Source organism: Mustela putorius, unplaced genomic scaffold (assembly GCF_011764305.1).
Source record: "Mustela putorius furo isolate JIRA1106 unplaced genomic scaffold, ASM1176430v1.1 tig00000551_pilon_pilon_pilon, whole genome shotgun sequence".
In the NCBI taxonomy this organism is placed as follows: Eukaryota; Metazoa; Chordata; class Mammalia; order Carnivora; family Mustelidae; genus Mustela; species Mustela putorius.
Window position 1 is genome coordinate 11125261 of NW_025421412.1, and position 6476 is coordinate 11131736.

The window sequence follows — 6476 nt, forward strand, 5'->3', positions numbered from 1 at the left end:
ATGAGCCTGGAAACAACCCCCTTCTCGCTCCTTTTGGCCACATGGCATAACTCAGAAACAATAGTTCAAAAGTGAAATGGCATCGTGGTGTTCACTCGGAGACAGGCCCCCATCTAGCACCAGAGAAAAGAGGTAGTCCGCAAGACAATGTGCTTTTTGTGTCCGACTCTGTCACAAGGATTGTGTTGTTTGCTTTGGAGGCTGCGCCTGTTACACTTTGCTGAAAGTGCTTGTGTTAAACAACAGTTATAAGTCATCCAAAACAACAAACATTTTGATTTTCTTTGCCTAAAGGGCTTTCCCTGGCTATGGGCACCGTGAAAAAATAATGTCCTTGCTGAGAAAGGAACACCAGTAGTAGCATTCGAAGCGGGCGCATTAAATATTGAATGACACGGGGAAAAAGAGCTTGTCGAGGGGCACTCAGCCTTAAAGTCTTTCTTCAACTTTGTCTTCGGTGGCTGCCGGACTATTTAAGATGGTATTAATTAAGGCAGCTTCGGATGCCGCCGAGCCCGCGGGCCCCTCGGCCGCGCTCGGTCAATGGGCCTGTGTCCCCGCGCTGTGCTCACGCGTTGGCTGAGCCGAGTGCAAATGTCACTTCTCATTTGGAGGCTGAAGAGAAGGGCCCATCCTACATGAAGGGCAGCGGGGAGGCCGTCCTCAGCAGGCGTTAAAGGAATACGAGGGCCTGGGGGGAGGGGAGGGGAGGCGGGAACAAAATGGGAACAGCTGCCCTGGGCCGGGGAGGTTAGTGCGCCGTCGCCCACCACTTCGGGCCCGTTTGGGGGGGAGTGCTGTTTAGCACAGGAGGGTCACGCGGGACTCGCAGGGTGGGGACACTCGCTTTGGTCTGCTCTTTTACCCCCCGCACCCCCGCGCGTCCTGCAAAAATGCATTAGGCCGTCAGGCCGGGCCTTATTTTACAAAGGGCCTAGCTGATACAAAGAAAGGCAAAAACTTGGTGCGAACAGGCTTCTTTACTGACTTCCTTCTTTCCCTTAAGATCCCTTGCCCAGATCACAAAGCTCTGCCAAGGATCTCCGCTCCAATTTACAGATGGCGAAACTGAGGCCTCAAGCAAGATTTTTGTCAATATCCCCTCCAGGCGGTGGGAAGACCCAAGGCCCAGACACACTGGAGTCCTCTTTAAGGGCGCCAAGAACTGCGCCAAAACATCCCCTCCTCCCCAATGCCAAGCATTTGACTCAAAATCAAATGGAAGTTGATTTCAGCAGCTGGAAATTACTAACATTAAAAAAAAAAAAAGCTTACGGCTAACTCACTGTGACATAAGTGAAACGGGTACTTTTAAGAAACTTTGTGGACTCTGTTCTTGACAAGGAGAGACAAGACTCAGCTGGGGAAAGGGGTGCAGGGGATCCTGTCCGACTGACTTCTGCGGCCAGAACCCCCACGGGAAGCCGTGTCTGCTGGTGTGGAGTTCCAGATGGACCTGGGCCTTCCCTTTCATTACAAGGTGCCCGGAAGGGGTCGGGAGATGCGGTCAAATGCTCGTCCTGCCCTCGTTGCTGAGCGCCGGGGTTAGCATCCTTAACTTTATTATTATTATTATTATTATTATTAATTTTTAAATTTATTTATTTATTTATTTGACAGAGAGAGAGAGAGATCACAAGTAGGCGGAGAGGCAGGCAGTGAGGGAAGAGAAGCAGGCTCCCCGCTGAGCAGAGAGCCCAGGACCCTGAGATCATGACCCCAGCCCAAGGCAGAGGCTTAACCCACTGAGCCACCCAGGCGCCCCTAGCATCCTTAACTTTAGATCCGTTCTCAATGTCTGTTTTTCCACTAGGGGACATGGCCCCTCAGGGGTCCCCCCCCCCCCCAGGCTCGGGGATAAGGGGAGGTTGCAGTTCCCACCAAAGCCATCCCACCTTCCTGCAGGGACTGAGCTCCGTGCCCGAGGGGAAGGGAGGTAGCTTGGGCCTCTCAGCCAGAGCCTTGGGCCTGCGGCCTACACAGTCAGCCCCACTGGGAACCGGAGGCGTCGCTCTGGGGCGGAACCGCCGGGCCGGGTCAGGGCGCTGGCAGAAGTGGGAGGTGGGGAAGAGAGGGCTGTGCCAGACCGGCCCCCTCCTCCCGCAGCAGGTCTGCAAACCCCGAGACGAAGGCTCCGCTGCCCAACTGCCCCCTTGAGTGATCTTTTTTGCACCTTTTTCTTCGGTCCTCTTCTCCCTGCCTCTACTTTTTTTGCACGAACAGGCCGCAGGCCAGGGTAAGGGATGTAAAAACGTGGCCTTTTGGCCTGAAACGCAAGGGCGCGCGGGCGCGCGCGCACAGACACAGACACACACACACACACACACACACTCTCTCTCTCTCTCTCTTCTCTCTCTCTCTCTCACACACACACACACACTCATGTACAACTCAACCCCCTCCGCCCCCGCCCCAGCCAGTGCACTGGGCACACGCTCGGGTTCCAGGCACCTTGCCAAGAGCGCGCGAGCACCCTGCGTGGCACACTGGCTGCAGTTCCTGCACGAAGTGGCGGGGGTGGGGTGAGGAGGGAGGGGTGGGCGGCGGTGGACGCCGCCGACTGCCGGCGGTGCGCACAAGTTCGGCGCTCAACTTCCCGCTCTTAACGAGACCCGGGATCCCTTTGGAGAGGCCCTCGGGAGCCGGCGGCGGGGCTGGGAGTGGCGTGGGTAAGCTGGCCGGCGCGGGGCGCGGGCGACGGGGCACGAGGGCGCGACAGGAGGAGGGCGCGAGGGTGCCCGCGGCCGGCCGGGCGCTCCGAGAAGTCAGCGCGAGCAGCTGTGACTTCACCTATTAGCCCCGATGTCTTTCCGAGGAGCCTGGTGGAGTTAAACAGCCCACAATGGGCGCTCTGGGGCGCCTCCAGCCTGACCTCCACCCGGGTTTAATAGTTTCATAGGAACTTCATTAAATCAATTACTTAGTGAGCACATCATCATTTATTTGTAATTAGCAGCGAGGAGCGCGTTCTCTCCCCCCAGCCCGCGGCCCGGGTCCCAGCGGGGTTGGCGGAGTTGTGCAAGCACTTTTGTTTGCTCGAGTGTTGACTCCCGGCATTATTCGGCGCGGGTAATCTTTACGTCTTAATCTAGCATTCAGGGGGCGAAGGGAAAACAAACAGGGCGCAGGCCCGAGGCCAGCCCTGCGGCCCCAGCTGCCCGCCGACCCCGGCCGTCGCTGGGCGCGCGGGGCGACTCCGCGGCCGCCCTTCTCCCGGGGCAGAGCGGGCGAGGGGCCCCGCGGGGGCGGGGGCGCAGGAGCCAGGCCCGGGGCGGTGTGTTTGCGGGGGGGGGGGACCCGCCGGGGCGCAGCCGAGGAGAGGAAGGGGCGAAAAGCGGAAGCCGGGGGCAGGGAAGCGCGTCCTGCGAAGCGAGCACAAAAGGAAAGCGTCCAGGCTCGTGCGGTGTGCGGGCGGCGCCGAGGGCGACTGCGTGTGTGCGCACGTGTGTGTGCGCAGGATGTGCGTGAAATCACATCCATCCCAGCTGCCGGGGCGGGGAGGCGAGCGCGGGCGGGAGGTGCCGGCCTGGCGCGCGGAGGCAGCTCGCTGGGTGTCCCCGCTGCAGAAGCGCGCTAATTTGGGGGCTGCAGCCCGGGGCGCGGCTCCGCGCCGGCCCCCACGTTAGGAGCCGAGCCGTTAGAGAGGAGGGGGAGCTGCTGAGAGCCGGGCCAGAGCCCCAGCGTGCGGAGCGACGCGAGCTGCGGCCGCACGCGGAGTCGTGATGCCTTTCGCGTTTGTAACCTTCTTCCCCACGCGCCGCGGCGCCGGCCAAGCACCCTACGGACCTTTGCGGTGTCGCCTCCTGGGCCAGAAACGGGGGGCGGTGCGCCCCTGCGTCCCTGCATCCGTGCCCCACACCCGGTTTCCGCTCCCAGTTGGAGAAGCCCCTCCTGCACGGGAAACGCTCGCCTTCTGCGGGAGATCCCAGCTCAGGAAACGGCGAGGCCAGGGAAGGCCCGGGGAGAGGAAGGGTTGATGAGGGTCCGATTCTCCGGAAGGGGACCAGTGGGGACCCCTGCGAGGTCAGGGAAAGGCCCGTGGGTAAAGCCCACGACTGGGCTTCCAGAAGCTCTGGGTCCATGGGGGGTCCTTGAGGTTACCCTCCTAGGTGGGCCCCTCGTGTATCTGTGGTTTTGAGAAGGTCTTACATTTCTCCCCCTGGTTTTTGTGGCCAGGCACGGTTGATTCGGTGAAATATTTGGAGGTAGTGAACGTGTAAAGGTGCTTGCTGCCTTGTTGGTCATCTTCTGGCCTGTGGTTTCTACACAGACTCAATCAGTTGTTTGGAATGTTTGTGCTCTGTGGGCTCAGAGAGCATGTCAGTGGGTGGCTGCGTGGTGACAGGGGCTGTTCTGGGGGGACTGGACGCAGCCCGCTGGGGCTGTGCTCCTGAGGCAGGCAGCTTAGCTTGTCAGGGACCCAGACATGGGCTCTTCCCAGGCCTCCAGTCTGCTAAGCCAAAACCCATGCCAGCTCCTTCTTTGGGCTCCTAGGAGGGTGTCTTAAGCCTCCAGCTTCCTCAGTCTCCCATTTTTTTTCTCCTTTCCTAGGGTCTCACCGTCCTAAACTCATTATGTTTCTCTTCCCAGCCTCCTCTTTGTAAAGTTGACTCGCAGGTCACTTGGGCCTCAGTCCCTGGGTGTTGGGCAGCCTAGTGACTGCTGGACACCAGGATGAGAAAGAGGCGGGCGGTGGCTCCGATCCTGTCTGGGAATAGCCCCCTCGAATTGCAGAGATCCTGCTGAGACCCCCAGCTGCTGCCAACCCACCCCGGAATAGTCCCAGACCTTGGGTTAGCCTGAAAAACAGGAAATGGATCCAGAAAAAAACCATCAACCTACAGGTCTGCAATCCCGGAGAATCCTTTTAAATATGAAAGCACTTTGCAGCTTTGCATACTCTCCCTGCCCCTCCAGCGAGTCCAGGCCGAAGCTGTTAACATGGTCAGGCTTCCAGAAGAATCACAACCAAAAACAAAGTGTATGCAGAAAGCAAAATACAGTTTTTTTGGAATTTATCTGCAAATACTGTAGACACAAATACTTCTTGGAGTTGTCATGTTTCTACTCTGGTATAATGAGTGCCTGTGCATATTAAGATCACAGAAGTCTACACACACACACACACACACACAACTGTAGCACATTTAAATCCAACGTGGCAAGTTACTAGGGCCTACACATCTACCCATCCTGTACCTAACCACGCTCGGGACAGACTTGAAGGAAACAAAATAAAATTAAAATAAAATAAAATAAAAATGTAATTCACCCCTGAGTTCTCTCTACTCCCCGCCCCCCCCCCAACACTGTTTAATAAAATCATTTGGAGAAAGGAAGCAAATCACGCAAGGATTTTATGGGCTGGCTGGGAATTTGGTGAAGTGGTTGATTTAGAAATTCCGGATGCTGGCTATGAAGTTTTCTTAGTGATACTGGCATTATGCATCTCTCTCCCTACTCTAAGTCCTGGCTGCCTCAATTGGGCTGAAGCCTAGGGCCATCCCACTTGAGGCCCTCCCTCTATAGGGGGAGCCCTGTGCTCTGTTCCCCACCTCTTTCCTGTGGGGCTCCCCCTGTAGGCTGTGTAGGACCCTTCTGGTGGGCTCCCCGTTTTGTGTGTGTGGGGGGGTCCTTGCCATTGGGCCCATCAGCCTATAATTAATAGGCACCGTGTTCCATGCTGTCCTGATCTCTGTGGAGGCTCTGAACACGCATCTCCTACCAGCTGCGGATTTCATCTTCCCGACCTGCAGGGGACCTGGCACTGACGTGTTACAGATGCAAACTGGGCCAAAGCCTGTGTAAGGGGACCCAGGAGCTCTTGGCCGCCTGGCTCAGGGTAATGGAGGATAAGGGAAATTGAAAGGCGAGCCCAGGGAGACTTTTAATGAGAAGGATTATGCCCATGTTTTTCTCCTTTCAGGGGGAGAGGGCGAGGGTTTGCCTGCTCTGGCCATTTTTTTCTAAAGATTTTTCTTAAGATTTTACTTACTTATTTGAGAGAGAGAGAGCGAGCATGATTGGTGGGGAGGGGCAGAGGGAGAGGGAGAAGCAGACTCCCTGCCAAGGGAAAAGCCTGGCGTCGGACTCGATCTGAGGACCCTGAGATCATGCCCTGAGCTGAAGGCAGATGCTTAACAGAGCCACCTAGGCGCCCCCCCTAAAGATTTAAAAAAAATTTTTTCTATTTATTCATTTGAGAGAGAGACAGAGAGAGCACAGACGCAGAGGGAGAGGCCGAGGGAGAAGCAGGCTCCCCGCTGAGCTGGCCAGGAGCCTGACGTGGGGCTCCAGTCCAGGACCCGGAGATCACGGCCCGAGCTGAAGGCAGACGCCATCTGAGCCGCCCAGTCGCCCCTGTGAGTTCATTTTTAAGTCATCTCTACACCCAACGCGAAGCTCCAACTCACAAGATCATGAGTCACATGTTTGACCGTCGGAGCTAGCCGCACCGCCGCCCGTGCTCTGGCCAT